Source organism: Choloepus didactylus, chromosome 14 (assembly GCF_015220235.1).
Source record: "Choloepus didactylus isolate mChoDid1 chromosome 14, mChoDid1.pri, whole genome shotgun sequence".
In the NCBI taxonomy this organism is placed as follows: Eukaryota; Metazoa; Chordata; class Mammalia; order Pilosa; family Megalonychidae; genus Choloepus; species Choloepus didactylus.
In genome coordinates this window covers 57,686,493-57,703,967 of record NC_051320.1, presented here as the reverse complement: position 1 = coordinate 57,703,967, position 17,475 = coordinate 57,686,493, and the positions used below count along the sequence as shown (strand labels likewise).

The 17,475-nt window shown below is 38.4% G+C and overlaps 1 protein-coding gene across 3 annotated transcripts in view; it reads left to right on the top strand.

Annotated features, from left to right (window-relative positions):
* The window catches only part of NCALD (neurocalcin delta), a 313,506-nt gene that overhangs the window by 119,800 nt on the left and 176,231 nt on the right, over window positions 1-17,475 (top strand). For all 3 annotated transcript variants that reach the window (XM_037802654.1, XM_037802655.1, XM_037802656.1), the window contains one exon: window positions 6,569-6,649. The gene's annotated coding sequence lies outside the window, so the exon portion shown is untranslated. The remainder of the gene's footprint in view (window positions 1-6,568; window positions 6,650-17,475) is intronic.

Below are 17,475 nucleotides of genomic sequence, written 5' to 3'. Positions count from 1 at the left end.
GTTTTGCTCTCAGATTATGCTATTGAGAGTGCATTTTATGGAAGAGTGATTAGGGGAGCAGAAGGAGAAGACTCAGGCTTAGATATTCCCTTGTTTGCTGATTGCTGAGGCCAGATATGACGAGGAGCTCAAAGGTACTTATAATTCACACACGGTAGAGCCATTTATCTGCCTCATGCTGTGTCTTTCTCCAGTTCTAGCTATCCATATCGATTCATAGAATAATTGAATTTCTCACTAGGGAAGGACCTTGACTCAAACAAAATTGAACAGACTTGCTCTTCTTTGTTTTGTTCAGCCAGAAGGCCCTGGCTCTGAAAGGATCCTGGCGATTTATCTGTGTCCCCAGACCTGGAAGGGGACAGCAGGGATGCCCAGCAGCAGGCATTTTGGTGGACATGTGTAATTCCTAGTCTGAGAGTTCCTGCTCCCACCATGCAGATCATGTCATGTGGGTTAATGGCTTTGCCATGCCACACCAGCATACCAGGAACTCAGAGAGCTACAGACAGCACACACTGATCCCAACCACTCTCTCTTTTCTGCCCTATGCTCTTCAGGAGACAGGTCAAAAGGTGCTGAGGCTGTTCTGCAAAAAGTGGAGAGGGAGGAGCAAGGCAGCCTGCAATCTCAGTCTCTTTTTCTCTCTGCTGGCAAGAGCAGGGATGCCTTTAGCAGCACAGGGAGGGAGCCATTTGCAGAGCTGTGGAAGCCTGAGAAAGCTGAGAAAAAGAAAGTTATTTAAGGGAGGGGGTGGGGTGGCACTGTCTGCCTAGGGAAGCTCTTCAGTGCATCCACCTCCAGAGAACATTAATAACATTTCCAGCCCCTTCTCCCAGCCCTCTCTCTCCCTCCCCCAGGCCCCCAACACAAAGGCACAAATGAAATTCCTAAAAGTAGACTACTGCTGCCTGGTTATTTTTAGTATTTGCTGTTAGTGTTTATCAAGCTTTTCAGTGTTAATTTGTCCTCCCACCCCTTTTCTCTTCCTGTCTCTGTGTGCTGGGCTTAGGATTGAAGCAGTATGCATAAGGAGCAGCTGGTGACCTCAGAGGAGCATCTCCTAAAGAGAGGAGACCAAGAACCTTTCAAATCAATCCCTCCCCCACCCCTCAAAGAGAAGACAGATCAGTGGTATTCCACTAGCCTCAGAAAGCAACACAAGTGTTGGTGAAAGCAAAACAATTAGAACCTCTAGGTGGTGTTTAGCTAGGTTGGGGGCCTGCCAAGGAGCTGGGTCAGGAAAGCCATGCATTGAAGAAATGTCATATTGTAGGCAAAAATGTGTCAGAGGCCAGGTAAACAAGCAGAGATCAGGAGGAAGCAGATGCCAGGGGAAAGAAGAGTTGAAAATCCTTGCAAAGAATCAGGGCTCTAAAGGAGCCAAAGGGCTGGAGTAAGACAGGCTGAACAGGCTCAAATAGGAGAGGAAGGGGTGGAAGGGGCCAGGGGTGGCGTGGCCAAAGGAGGAAAGCTCTGCAGTGTAGTAGTGAACTAGGGCTCAATTTAGTGCTGAGACACTGCTCGTTCCTGCCTCGACTGCCTGGTGCCTGGAGGTAGCCATGCCCTGAGCAGCCACATTGACCTTGAGGACATGTTCTAACAGAGGGCTGGATGGAAGGAAGCGGACCATTCCCAGGCTGTCATGTCAGTCAACAGCGGTCGTTAAACCCCTTCCCTGCCCATCAATATAGTTAATTTCCTAGGAAGCAGAAGAGAGATGTATTGACTTGATTTATTCATTTTTTTTCACTTTTTCTTTAATGTAATAGTATGTATACTCAAGAATATATGTAACTATATGTTACTAACCTAATGCACACTTTTGAACCTGGCACCCAATCCAAAAACATCACCAGTAACTTACGTCAACCCCTCTGCCCCTCTAATATAATTTTGCCTAGTTTCCTTCTGTTTCTCTTGCTTCAAAAAATTGTAAGGACTTCTGTTTCTGGAAAGATGGAGGAAAAGTACTCTTCCCTAGTCTTATCACTAAGTACAGCTAAAACCCCTGGATGTTATATAGAAGACAAATGTAAGACAACTCTGACAGGTGAAGAATAGATGTCTGGCTGGCTGGGGACCACGAGACCCAAGCAATGGCATGGAAGTCAGCCCTCTGGGTTTTCATTTTGCCTCATATATCCGATGATCCTCTTGTTCCTAATGTTTCTGAGTTACTTTTTTATCGTGAATGGGTGTTGATTTTGTAAAATGCCTTTTCTGCATGAATTATCAAGATCATGTGATTTTTCTTCTGAAGTCTGTTAATAATGACTGCTTTTCAAATATTGAACCAGCCTTGTATCCCTGGAATAAATTCTGCTTGGTCATGTTGTATAATTATTTTTCTATCCTGCTGAATTCTGTTTGTTAATGTTTTGTTAAGGGTTTTTGCATCTCCCTTCAAGAGAGATATTGGTTTGTGGTTTTCTTTTTTCTGTGTATTATATTGTCTGGTTTTGATATCAGAGCAATACTGGCTTCCTAAAATGAATTGGGAAGTCCCATCTCTTCTACTTTCTGGATGAGATTGTGTAGAATTGATGTTAATTCTTCTTTAAATATTTGGTAGAATTTTCTAGTGAACCCATCTGGGCCTGGAGATTTCTGTTTTCAGAATTTTTAAATTGCCAATTCAATTCCCTAAATTATTAGGTTATTTGAATTATATATTTAACAATGGGCACGTTATGGTAGTTTGCATTTTTCAAAGAATCGGTCCATTTCATCTAAGTTGTCAATTTGATATGTGTAGAATTGTTTGTAGCATTCCTTCCCTTGTTATCCTTTTTATATCTGCAGGATTGTAGTGATAGCCCTGCTTCATTCCTGATATTGGTAATTTTGTGTCCTCTTTTTTCTTTGTCAATGGTACTAGTGGTTTGTCAATTTAATTGATCTTCTCTGAGACCCAGATTTTTGTTTCATTGAGTTCTCTATTATTTTTCTGTTTTCAACTTATTTTATTGATTTCTGCTCTTTATTGTGTCCTTCCTTATGCTTGCTTTGCGATTATTTTGCTCTTTTTTATAGTTTCTTGAGCTGGGAGCTTAGATTATTGATTTAACATTTTTCTTCTTTTCCCTGACAACCACCAATCTGTTTTCTGTCTTTATAATTTTGTTATTTCAAGAATATTATACGGTAAATAACATATAAATGGAATTAACAGTATGCTGCTACAGTTGTGGTTACATAAATATACACATGTGATAAAATGACATAGAACCGTAAAACAGATGTCTTACGTATGGGTTTGCCTAAACGAAATATTGTTACTGCACTTCATTTTTAAAAAGTTATCATAGTGTATGTAGTCACCTGATACATGCTTTTTTTTCATTCAAAACAATGTTTCTAAAGTTCATTCATCTGTGGCATGTAGCTGTGGTTTATTGATTTTTTCTCTGTTGTATAATATTCCACCGTGTGATACAACTCTTTATTTCTTTATTCTCTTGTTGATGTGTATTTGTGTTAAATCTAGCTTTTAGATGTTTTGAATAAAGCTGTTATAAACACTTTGTGTATATCTCTTGGTGCAAATATGCAAGAATTTCTCTAAAAAATATGTGTAGCAGTAGATTGCTAGGTTGGAGGGAATATGAATATCCAACTTCCTAAGAAAAGGTTAAACAGTTCCCAAGTTATTATATTAACTAATACATCCACTATCAGTTTAATTTCCATTTCCTAACTACAACTGAGGTTGCACATCTTTTCATATGTCCATTCACCATTCATCTGTTTTGTCTTCTTCAGAGCTATTGCCCATGTTTCAAGTATGTTTTCTTTTCCTTACTGATTTGTAACATTTCTTTATATAATCTGAACAGTGGTCTTTTGTTGGTTTTCTGTGTTGCAAACTTGTCTCAGATATTGGCTGGTATATTGGCTTGTATTTTTGCTTTCTTTATCATACCCTTTGATGAACAGAAGCTCTTAGTGTAATGGGAGGCAAATTTATCAATCTTTTCTTTTATGGTTAGCACTTTTGTGCCTTAAGAATTTCTTTCCCATTTTGAGGTCAGAAAGATGTTCTTCCATATTTTCTTCTAAAAGTTTTAATGTTTTGCTTTCCACAACTAAGTCCTTAATACTTGTGAAATTGATTTTTGGGTATGGCTCCTACTTGACTTTTCTTTCATTAAATTATTCTAACCGTCATCACAGCTTTGTTCTCTTTTAATAGCCCAGTGAAGGAGAAAGTCAAGGGGAAAAAAAACCCTTCATCCACAGAAAGGTTTGGAAAGATGGTTAATTCTCCCTTACACAGCCTTGAAAGTATATGTTGGTAAAACTACCTATGTTTCCATTGCTGTAGCAAGGCATTCTTGCCTTAGCAATTCTGCAAGTCCTTGAATGTCACATGTTAAAAAGGCCAAAGAAACCAAAACAAAAGCAGTGAATATCTTCTCACCATTGAACTATGACTCAGACCATTTCAACGAGCTATTTGGTGAGAAAGAAAACATAAATTTAAAATGCCTATTTGTACAGAGTTGAGAGGATGGCATCTGCTTTTAGAGAGGCAGTGCAATTTATCGGACCTGTTGCTGGACCGGGAGTCAAGAGACTTGGTTTTAAGCCTTGCTTGGTGTTTACCTGGTTGTGGAAACTCTCTGTTTCAGTTAGGATTCTGTGCAGCTGTGTGTAATAAGAACCCTTCTTCATTGGCTTAACCAAATAGAGTTTTATTTTTTCCTCATTGAACAAACCCAGAAACAGGCAAACCCAGCCTAGTGCAGGAGCTTCTTCTTTCAGCGTAGTCTTCACAATGTGTGCCTTTTGTCCTCATGTTTTTCACTTCATGACTGCAAGATATTGCTCTTCCTTCAGCCTTATATCTGTGTTCTAGGCATGAAAAAGAGGAAGAGCGAAGAATAAAAAGTGAATTCTAGCCCCCCTTTAAAGAGTTTTCTCAACAGCCCCACCAAGTTAACTTCTGCTTACATCTCCAAGGCCAGAACTCTTCCACCTGCTCATCCTTAGCTGTAAAGGAAGCTGGGAAGTGCAGTTAGTGTGTGTGTGTATTTTGTTGAATTGCAGTTTTTAACAAGGCACATTGATATCCTGAACAAAATCAAGGTCCTATAAAGAAGAAGAGGAAACTAGACATTGCATAGGCAACTGGCAATGTCTGCCCCACTCTCTAAGCTTCTAGAGGGGATGCCTGCCTCCTGGCAGGGTTGTTTGAATGACAAAATTGAAGATCAAATTCAAGAGCATTTGGTATGCTATAAAATGTATTACAATCAACTTGGCAATATTCTGAACTATTTTTTCTTGGGGAGAAAATTCAATGTTAATAGAAATTTTGACTAAATGAAAGCACTGGGTAATCAATATCTTTTGAACTTCAGCTCATTCTTTTTCAGACATATTCAGAAAACCCAGTAACTAGTGATTTCATGGGTACAGATTCTCAAATATCAGTATTCATATTATTGTAGAAGATTGTTTTGGTGGACATTTGTTGATTTCCTCCCAAGCATCCATTTCTGCCTTTCACATTCCTCCCAATATCTTGAATGCCTGTGCCTGCTTTCAGTCCCAGTGATAATCCTTAAGTTTAAGCCATTCAGGATATTAGACCCCAGAATATAGGGACTGATTCAACAATGGGTAATCTGAGTGATCTCAGAACTTTTGTTGAGAACACCGTGACACTGACACTGTCCTCTTGGATGATGGATGTGTGGGCTTGAACTGCTGCAACCATTTTTGCACTATGAGGGGAGGCAGCCTGAGAATGAATTCAATGCCAGAGAAGACCTGTGCCAAGAGAAGTACAGAGAATCAAATGATGTAGCAAACCTCTGGTTTTCTGAAACCTATCTCTGTGGTTTTTCTTCTTCTTCTTCCTCTTCTTCTTCTTCTGTTTCTCCTTCTTCTTCCCCTTCTCCTTCTTCTTTCTTCTTCTTCTTCAGGTCATTGAGCCCAATATTTTCCTTGTTTTGTTATTTATTTATTTGTATAAGCAGGTTTGAGTTGGGTTTATCTCTGGCTTGCAATCAAAAGATCCCAAAATGATAGTTTCTATATATAGTCCAGGAATATATACATATTAGGTTATTTTAATATATGTTATTTATAATTTCAATAATTTGTATATTTTAAATAACATGCCATTTAGTATATTGTATATGCATATATATACATATTTTTTTCAGAATAAATGAATTTATTCTGAAGTCTACAGTCCTTTTATAGATTAAGGCCATAAAATACAGGTGAGCTAAGAATGCCTGTTTCTTCCTGGAGTGAATTGCCTGCATAGCATCTGTCCAAAGAAAGGGTTTAAGACTGTGGGATGCTAGGGTGTGAATCCTGCTCTTTTGCAGGACTGTGCCTATTACCCCAGTGGTAGAAGACTCACCGCTGAGTACTCTGAGGCAAAGACCAATTAGGCTGCAATGACAGGCCCGTGTTCTTGTAGGTGTGTTTCCTGTTTCCTGTTTGCAAAGCCAACTACAGAGGAAATAAAAGCTATAGCTTTACCTAACATTGAGCCATCAAATGTTCCAGTAAAATATTCATTAATTATGAGTGATCTCTGTTGCAGGGCCGTTGAATTGGTGGTGATAAAGTCTGTCGTGCTGCTGTGGAAGGCTCTGCCATCCAAGGTGCTGTGTGACTGCATACTGTGAGTTACTTTTTTAACCTCCTAAAATACCATGGTTTTAAGCTGTATAAATTATGACTCAAAATGCAGAGATGTTGTGCCCTGGTTAGGTTATGTGTTTATGTGTTTGTATTTGGTGAGTGGGAAATGCTAGCTCATTTCTGGCATTAAAGCTTTGTCATGGGGTATGCATTTCTATTTTTAAATCTTGAAAATGTGTGTAATGGAAAAGAAGGCTGGGCACCCATTCTCGTTTTTTTAAAAATCATGTTCTTTCCTATGGTGACTCTGATTAAATGTAAACCTTATTTAAGAATAAGAGGTTTACTAAAACTTAGGGGATGTGCTAACGAAGTAAAAACCGAATTGTTGCTTCCTGAAAAAAAGCCAATACGTGGTCCTCCTTACTTTCCAAAATCTATTCATTTGGTATGAAAAATTGAGAAAGATATTGTGCCTCAGGTAGATGGAATGGTTTCTAATTCAGAAAATATTCTTTTGAAATTCTATTATAGTTTAATTGGGGTAGCAGCAAGAGCAATAGTGAATTTCCTGTTAAAATAGGGACAATATTGCTTTCCTAATTTGTTGATACAGATCTCAAAAACCATCTCATTGAATACTTAGGAAATTGGCTTTTCAGGAAAGGAAATCTACTGGTATATGAACTTCTTGGAAATTTTCCAAAATAAGCTAATGGCCCCTGATGAGAGCCAGCCAAGATTTGTAGGCAAGGTGGCTTTGTAATACTTTATATGGCTGTTTGTAAGCAAAGTATGAATATTTTTCTAATACTTAACTAGCCAAATAGGTTTGTATGAAGAACAAATGACGAAAATAAAATAAATGTGGGCAAGAACAATATTTTGCTGATAGAGAAGGGAGATAAGTTGATGTAAAAAGAAACTTTAATGGACTCAAGCTCTTTTTCATCCTATTTCCTTCATCCTCCTTAAGTCTCTGGTTTAATTAAACATTAGATGAGCAACATAATTCATCTGGATATAACAAGAAAGTGAAAACCCTTTATTCCAAATTTGATAGGCCTGTTCTTGTAATGGGATCTATAGAATACTAAGAAAACATTTGAAGTTATGTTAAGAGAAATCTATTTTTTTTCTCATGACTTTGAGAACTAAGTTTCAACCTCTAGCATTTCTCCCTGAGGCCAAGATAGAACTATACATTCAAACTGATAGTGCTCAGACAGCCTGAGAGGCTCTCTCTTCCTGTGATACTCTGGTTAAATTATCTATTGGATATTGCAACTGTAGAAATTATAGCAGCCATTGCATTAGTTCCTCAGAGCTTTCTGACATCAAACTACATAATAGGAAAATGTGTATTCTTACCCAAAGGCAATAAAGCAGGTGTATAATTTAAAACAACCCTCGGCATGGAGGTGTGGAGAATTGGCGTATCTGCTACTGGCCTCTGGTCTTCTCTACCCCTCCTCCAGCATCCAGGTCTCTCATCTCTGTCTGTGATTTCAGGAGCAAGTAATTCCCCCTTCCACAATGAGCCCAAAATAAGCTCTACTTTATCTCTGGTTTACATGACAGGAGCTTGTGCCACAGATTCATAGCGTCTGCCAGATCCAAAGGAGGATGATTTGGTTGAGAAATTGACAGAAAAGCTCTTGGGAAAATGAAACGAAGGAGCCACTCCCTGCTGCACTACTGTTGATTTCAGTGCATGTTGGACAAGGCAGGGGACAGGGTGGCCTCTATAACAGTCCATCCTTCCTAGCCGAGGCTTTCCAAAAGGATGGCCTAAGTTAGCAAGCCCTGCCCACATTTCCTCAGCTTTCTGGAATTTTGCTCAAGAATTGCCTGGTGGCAGAAATCCTGATAACAATAGATAGGGAGGATATATGTAAAGAAACTATTTTGAAATGAGGTATAGGAATAGACTCTAGATTTATAATTACTACTGATTTTCTGTCATTTGGGCGTCTCTCTTCTGCTCCCCAGGCAAGATCATTTTGTCTGGATCCCCAAGCTTTTTAGTTACATGGTGTTACATGGAATTACATTTTTCTGCAGTTTCTACACTGAAGACCTCTTTCCTCCTCCTCTTAAAAAAAAAAATGCTGTTTTAATCCTCTTATCCCAGGAGCTCACTACTTCGTCTATAATTTCTCATATATTCTCCTATACCAGAAAACCCCTACCTTGTCATTAGAATACCTTCCGTTCAGGAACAGTAAACGGGAGAGATTTTCTCAGACTTTGGGACCACAGGACACCAACTATCCTGCAGATAAAGTATGCTTCCAGATGTTTTCAAATAAAGACATGGAGACAAATACTGATCATCCAAATAATCAACTTCTTGCCAACCCTCTTCTACCCAGATATTTCCTTAATAACAGTTAAAAAATTCAGTAAAAAAAAAACAAATTGCTTTTTCATTCGTATGTAGAAAGAGAATAGAAAAAGAGCAGTTTTATCTACCAGCAATTTCGCAACAAGTTATTTTAGTGTCATGTAAATATAAGGAGAGTGTAGTTTGCAGTAGATAAGTGATCGTTATTTTCAATTAATCAAGAAGTGTTGAATAAATACCTTTTAACTTGATCCCTGAAGAAAAAGATATGGTATAAGATGGATTCACATACTTGGTAACAGGTCATGTTCTTAGAAGAATAATTCATTTATTCATTCAATAAATATTTATTGATCACCTGCTATGTGGCAGCCATCATACTAGATGATGGGGATATTAGAGGTGAACAAGGCGAGCATGGTTTCTGTCTACAGGTGCACGTTGTAGGGGAAGGGGAGACGTTAACCAAATAACCACAGAAACATTTGTTACAAATGTGATAAGTTCTAAGATGGAAAAAAATGGAGACCTATGAAACTGTAACATTCAGGTGCTGCACTTAATCTCAGTGGTGATCAGGGAAGGCTTCCCTGAAGAAAGCTGAAGAGGTTGGGCATGGCTGGAAGAGTGCCCTGGGCAGAAGCCCTGAGGTAGAAGGGAGCACTGAGGTAGACCAGGAACTGAACCAAGGCCAGTGTTGTTGGAGAGAAAAAGGGGGCATGGTGTAAGGCGAGGCTAGAGAGGTGGCAGGGACACCAGAGCACAAAAGACCTAAGAAATGAATGAATGAGCAAATGAATGGAAAAATGAACATGGGCACTTTATAACACAAATGTGATTCCTATCCTCTCTTGTCACTACCATAAAATGAAAGGATTTTGCAATTTTATAATGACTCTGCTGTTTGGTAGAAGACATTCATTCATTAACTCATTCAGCCAATAAAAACAAGAGAAAATCCCTGTTCCCACAGATCTTACATTCTAGTGGCAAAGGCAGATAATATACCAATAAGCAAATATATAGGCTTTATAGTAAGTTTTTGTTTCTGAATAAGTGGTGTGGGTGCGGGTAATCTTTAGATGGAATTTTAAAAATGATTTAACATATGTATTGTATTGCAACTAAATGCAGTTTTCCCTGTTTAGCTAAATAAAGTTACATGCTCTAGCAGCGCTAAGACGACACTCAGCACAGCTATTCTTCATGGCACGTGATTCATAGTCAGACTTTACAGAAGCATCCGGAGGAAAATACCAGAGGGAAGCTGTGGGATTTGTACTAGTTTGTTCTTGTTTCTGCAGAGCTAGTAGTACCACTGCCCTCACTGTACCGCACCATCTCTGCCTGGAGTGTTGAGGAGGATGAGGGGAGCAATGAAAAACCTTAAAAGAAAATTTCTGAGTCTAACACTAATTGAGAGGCATCTTAGACCCAGAGTATTCCGAGCTTTTCTGTTTCTTTTTACAAAAAGAGCTTAGTATACCTTATTGTATACATAATAAATTTTCTAAATTTTCTAAAACAGGATTTGCATCTTAAAATCAACATACACATTTAAGGAGAGGTATTTCTTTCCTACACTCTAAGAAGCCATTATTAAATTGATGGTGCATCTTAAAATCATCAATGGCTTACAACCCAGAAAATGATACATACCTGAAACCTTGTTTGAGTTTTTCAATTTTGCCTGTCTTCTCTGAAGATCTGCTTGAAGACTTCCTGATGAAATGTTTACATATCTGCATATAAAATATTACATTGATGGAATCAAACCAGGGCATCTGTGAGGGTCGCTTTCAGGTCTTGGTTGTAAAATTCAGAAGGTAGTTCATTAGATGAAAGGAGGTATAATTATTATCTGTTTTGATTTTCAGGAATTTCCTTGTTTCTGATTTTTAGATTATATGAATTAAAATGCTTATTTTTATATGTGCCTAGAGTGTTAGATATAAGAGGAATGATGGAAATGTTAGTTTGATTCTTTAGTATAGGGTTTCTCAATTGTGGCACTATTGACATTTGGACCAGATAATTCTTTGTTATGAGGGGCGGGCCTTTGTGTGGAGGATGTTTGGCAGCATCCCTGGAGCCAGTAGCATCCCCTAGCCATGTCAACCATCTTCAGATATTGCTAGATTTCCCCTGAGGAACAAAATCACCCTCAGTTGAGAACCACTGCTTTAGTAATCATAATCGGTAACTCAGAATGCTGCTGTTTCAACATTATATTATATTCGTGCTGCAAACATGTCTACTTCTAGATGCCATAACTTTCAGCAAACGTGGTAAGTCCTAACTGTGATGTTTCTCCTCAACACTTTCCTTTTATTTGTTAAAACCTTATAAAATTTTGCCCTCAAACTTAGTGGTTCAACTACTTTTTTTAAAGCTACATTTATGGGAATCTTAACACCACAAAAGACTCCAACTCAATCAGCTATGAAAATTAATAGCGTTTTGGTAACACATAGGAACTTAAATGAGGCACTTTCAATGAGTTCAATTCTTGTTTTAAAGGTAGTCAAGAAAAATAGAGAAAAGAAGTGCAGTTCTTATGTCCTTTGGTGACAGTACTTGACATTTTAGTGTAATTTATTATAATAGTATATTTGTTTAATGTTCCCTTAATATCTGTAGTTTAGTCAAAGTTTCTGGAAATGGGAAGAATGTGTTCTCTCTGTCTCTATTACACTAAGAAATGGCATTTCAAAATCACTTTAATCATACATGATTAGATCTAATAAAGGAGTTTTTTTACCATTCTGCAGTATATGGGAGAATGTAAGATGATATGTTTCAACATGTAACTAATATATGACACCATTAACCAATTTTAAAAATTTCTGTTTATTATTATTTACTTCACTGCAAGGCTTCTGCCCCAAAGTGTTTCTTCCCAAAGGAAGCCAATATTATCTTGTAAAATAGAGCCTTCTTTCCTGTCACTAAGATGTTCAGGAATATTAAAGGACTTCTCATTTTCTCAAAAATAAGATTTTAATTCCTTTTCTTGGCACTCAAGGCCCTCTACTAACTGGCTGTAATCTACCTTTTCAGATTTATCTCTATAACCTCCACTTGCCCCTGCCCTCATATCATATTCCAACGACAATGAAACAAGCAGCCTGGCATATCCTTGCATTTTTTTGTCTGCCTAGCTCTTTCATGTTGTTTCATTCCGCTGGAATGCCCTTTGCTCTTGCCTCTATCCCTCAAATGCTTATCCACCCTTAAGAATCATTTCTTCTATGAAACCTTCCCAGATTTTTTCAGTTGGTATTAATCTCTATTTTTTCTTTTCCTATAATGCTTTGAAAACACTCAATTACTGCTTCTCAAGCCATCTGTGGAAAGAACTAGATTTTTTTTAATTTCCAATTTGTCTCAGGCCAATACGTGTCTTCCTGTCCATGATGCCTAATTAGATGCTGCCACATGAGAGTCATTGGGCAAGTCTGGTAATATCCAAACTGGTCTGTACCCAGCTCAACAAGATGAGTCCTCTGATCCTACGTTTCATGGTACATTATTGCTCAACTGCTGTGAAAGTTTCTAAACAATTGCTCTCAATATCTGTACTTACCTTGTTGCAGTCTGGTAAGAAACAGTCATGGGGTAGTGCTGGTCTACTGACCACACTTTAAGTAGCATTGCCCTAGACTCTAAGCTCTTTGAGGTCGGTCTCAGGTCTGCTTTTTTCATCGTTATTACTCAGACACCTGGCATTGCATGTCACATAGTAATCATATTTATTACATTTAAAAGGGATTACATTGTAAATGAGAGCACTTGTCTCCAAAGTTCTTCAGTATGTTGTATCAGATCTTGACTACTTTTTAGCACCTGCAGGGTTTTCACAATATCCTGCCAGTATCAGAAAATAGGAGAATATCAGACTGATTTATTTATTTATTTTTTAATCAAAGATTTTTATTAAGTCTTCTGCCAAACACAACATTGATTTCCATCTACAATTATTTTTTAAGATTAAAAACAATAAGTCAATTTAAAAAAAAGTGGCCTTGAGCTATGAAACATTACATGTTTAACACACTGATTGACTAAGAAACCTAGAACATCACTGTAAAGATGTTAATCACTGTTGACCTTCAGCAACGAATGGATGCAGCTTTACTGTGACTTCTCCAAAACTGCTCTGCAGCACCTAAGACACTGCTGGTATAGTTAGAGTCATTCCCATAATAGGGATATCCAATAATAAGTTGTTTTTGTGGATCATAGCACCCAAGTAGTTCAATGTTCGCTTTGCAGTTTTTAACTTCACTACCTTTCCTATTCACATATCTCAGATTGCTTTCATCCATACATAGTATAAAATCAAATGTGGCAAAGTTGTCTTTGGTAACCTGCCAGGCAATGTGATTCATAGGAATATCATGCTTCTTCACGCAGTTTTTTTTTTAACCTTCCATTGCTTTTTTTAAAAATTCAATTTTATTGAGATATATTCACATACTATACAGTCATCCAAAGTGTACAATCAGTTGTTCACAGTACCATCATATAGTTGTGCATTCATCACCCCAATCTATTTTTTGAACATTTTACTTATACCAGAAAAAGTGAAAATAAGAATAAAAAAAATAGTAAAAAAGAACACCCAAATCATCCCCTACCTCCCACCCTATTTTTCATTTAGTTTTTGTCCCCATTTTTCTACTCATCCCTCCATAGACTGGATAAAGGGAGTGTGAGCCACAAGATTTTCGCCATCACACTGTCACCCCTTGTAAGCAACATTGTTATACAATCGTCTTCAAGAGTCAAGGCTACTGGGTTGGAGTTTGATAGTTTCAGGTATTTACTTGTAGCTATTCCAATACATTAAAACCTAAAAAGGGTTATCTATATAGTGTATAAGAATGCCCACCAGAGTGACCTCTTGACTCCATTCGGAATCTCTCAGCCACTGAAACTTCATTTCATTTCATTTCACCTCCCTCTTTTGGTCAAGAAGATGTTCTCAGTCCCACAATGTCAGGTCTAGATTCATCCCCGGGAGTCATATCCCACGTTGCCAGGAAGGTTTACTCCCCTGGGTGTCAGATGCCACTTAGTGGGGAGGGCAGTGAGGTCACCTGCTGAGTTGGCTTAGGAGAGAGGGCCACGTCTGAGCAACAAAGAGGTACTCAGGGGGAGACTCTTAGGCACAATTATAAGCAGGTTTAGCCTCCCCTTTGCAGTAACAAGCTTCATAAGCGCAAGTCCCGTGATAGAGGGCTCGTCACATCAAACCACCAGTCCTCACTGTTTGTGAGAACATCAGCAACAATACAGATGAGGAAACCCAACACCTCTGCATTTTCCCCCAGCTTCTTGGGGTGGGGCCTGCATATATATTTTTATTCTTTGTCCAAAGTACTTTGGGATGTGTCAGACTGATTTATTTTAAAAGTACATGCTCTGTAGTATAAAATTTAATGAAATAAAACAGAACCCTGACCTGGTCTGACTTTTATAAATAAAATGATTTGATCAATAATGTAATATTCTTCTAGTAGATTGCTGCAAAAAATTCACTTAATTCACGTTCATTAAGTAAATATGGGAAGCATAAAAAATCTAAAATACTTAGCCTATGAAATAGCAATAAAAATTGAATTATGAGTGTGCATGTTTGAGAGAAATGTGTTCCAATACAAAAAAAAACCCCACAAAAACAAAACTATATTTAAAAACAAAATGGTTTTGTTTTATGCAGCTCAAGGGGATACACTGAAACTCTTGAATATTCCAAAACTGTATTTCCAAAAATGAGAATCACAAGCAGTTAGTTTAGCATCTGCCACTGTCATTTCTGCTGGGAAAATACATGAGTAGAATCTTTCAACAATTCTTATGTAAGAGATTCATAATAAATTATTTGACAATGGTATTTGAACATATGTTTCTAGTTTTCAGTAATTCAAGTATCTTTATGTAGTGGTAAAGAAGAGTTGCAGTTGAATGTTGCTATTTTTCATGGAATATTTCATTATATTAAAGTTAACAGCCAAGAAAAACAGACAGTTGCTGTATGTTTTTCCCACCCTTATTAGCCATTTACTTTTCCATGGAACATTTGTTATTTCTGAAAAAACTATATGGCATATGACCAGTTCTACAATTAGTAACAGTTTGATGTTATAGGAATTTGAAACTTGGCAATTTCTAGCTTCGTTTAGATCAGTGACTTCTCCTGAAATTTAAAAGCAGCAAATGTAGTTCCTAAGGGTACCTTCTAGATCAGATTTTTCTCCTTTATAAACCGTGGTATTTGCTTGTTTTGATGAGTGGTTGTTTGAAGAGTCTTGTAGACATTTATATAGCTCTTCCTGAGTGCCAGGAAGAGGTACTGTTCTAAGTTCACCTCATTTAATCATTACAATAACAGGTGAGGAAATAGAGGCACAAAGACATTAATTGGCCCAAAGACACTTAAATGGAAAATTGTGTAGTTGGGATTCACCCTAAGGAGTCTGGCTCCAGAGCCTGTGCTCCAACTTTCATGCAGTGCTGTCTCTTGTGCAATATTGCTTCTCTAAGGAAATTAAAAGTTCTGGAATTCCATTGGTAGCATCCTGCTGAAGAGGTTATTTTCTTGTGAACTATTTCTGCGTAATGTTACTTGTTAGCTGGGAAATGCTGTGCAACTGGAGAAAGTCAGGTAACTAGGGAATGCTGTGTAACCAGGAATGCTGGGTAACTGGGGAATGCTGTGTAGCCAGGAATGCTGGGTAACTGGGGAATGCTGTGTAACCAGGAATGCTGGGTAACTGGGGCATGCTGAGTAACTAGGAATGCTGGGTAACTGGGGAATGCTGTGTAGCCAGGAATGCTGGGTAATTGGGGAATGCTGTGTAACCAGGAATGCTGGGTAACTGGAGAGTGCTGTGTAACCAGGAATGCTGGGTAACTGGGGAATGCTGTGTAACCAGGAATGCTGGGTAATTGGGGAATGCTGTGTAACCAGGAATGCTGGGTAACTGGAGAGTGCTGTGTAACCAGGAATGCTGGGTAACTGGGGAATGCTGTGTAACCAGGAATGCTGGGTAATTGGGGAATGCTGTGTAACCAGGAATGCTGGGTAACAGGGAGTTCTGAGTGACTGGAGGAGAGGGGCAAATAGCCATTAGTTGGCAGCTCACTCTAAGCAACTTCCCAACAACTGTCAACCAAAGGGGTCTCTTTGGTAATACAGAGCCCAGGACTGGTTTGCAGTGTCGGTTACTCCTCCCCCCAACAGGATCCCAAAAGTATTGTTATCTTTGAATCAGAAGGATGAATATTTGTAGAACCATTTTATTTCTAAATCTTTAAGTGTATTTAAAATTTGCAATTTTCTAGCAGTTTCTACGTAAACATGTCTAATAGCTGAAAGGAGACATTCCAGGGAAAATTGTGCACGTATTTGTTTATTTTTTATTCAAACCTGAAGACATTGTGGGAGAGTAGTTTAGCAGGGAACTCTTAGACTTTCCAATAGGAGATTTACTACTAAGTTGTAATACTCGTCCCAGCCAGGGGACAAAGTATAGTCACTTTTGCTTTGTGTTGGAAGCCATGGTTGCTGAGGCTAATTATTCACAGAAGTAAGGCAAAGCATCTCATCTATCTCAGAATGTACTTTGTCCCATCCTGTGTTACTAATGCAGCTGTTAAGGGCTAAAAATGCAACACTGCTTAGCAACATGCATAATAGTATTTACTCTTTTGAGCAGCAGCAGCAAGAAGTATGTCTTATAAATGTCCTGGTGGGTATTTTCATTTTCCTTTCATCTAACATTGCTTGTTAAGCAAAGTGCTTAGACTGTGGCTTGCTGGGGTGGCTTTAGGTATACACTCTTAAATACAGAGATCAATGTGAAAGCTGACTTTAGCCCATTTAGAACCAAAGGATATTAGGCCTCAGGTAAGACAAAGTAGAAAATGAATTCTACAACTCTAATGCTCTGTGTAAGGCTTCTGATTTTCACTGCTGGAAAATACGTCATGGTGGAGCTGGCACCCCCATGTGATGTGATACTTTTCAGGCTGATTTGTTGACTCTGGTCTTTCAGGTAGCAACCAGAGTCAGTAAACACCAAGAGTGAACATAATTCCTTTTTCTTCCTGTGAAAGGGCATCCCTTTCACTAATAACAGTGCTAGCACTTCCCTGTCATTTACTCTTCACCATATGTGTTGGAGAACGAGTTTGTGTGTGGGGACAATTTGATCTGGATGAACTTCTCCTAAGCCTTTTATTCTTCCTCAGATCAGAACAGCAACTGTACAGCTGAGAATCCTGGCTTTCCTCTACCTCTGCTAGCCTAGCTTGATCTCTTAAATCCTGGTATTCTAACTTGACTTCTATTGTTGTGGGAAGTAAGAAACTCTGGGAGTTGGGGCCATCTTACAAGGATGATTGTCTCTAAAGATACTTGAACAATTGTGGGAGGAAAAAGGAGCCAAACTTTCCCCCTAAAAGTAATGGGGAGACTCACTTCACCATTCAGAACAGAGGCAGCCATTAAT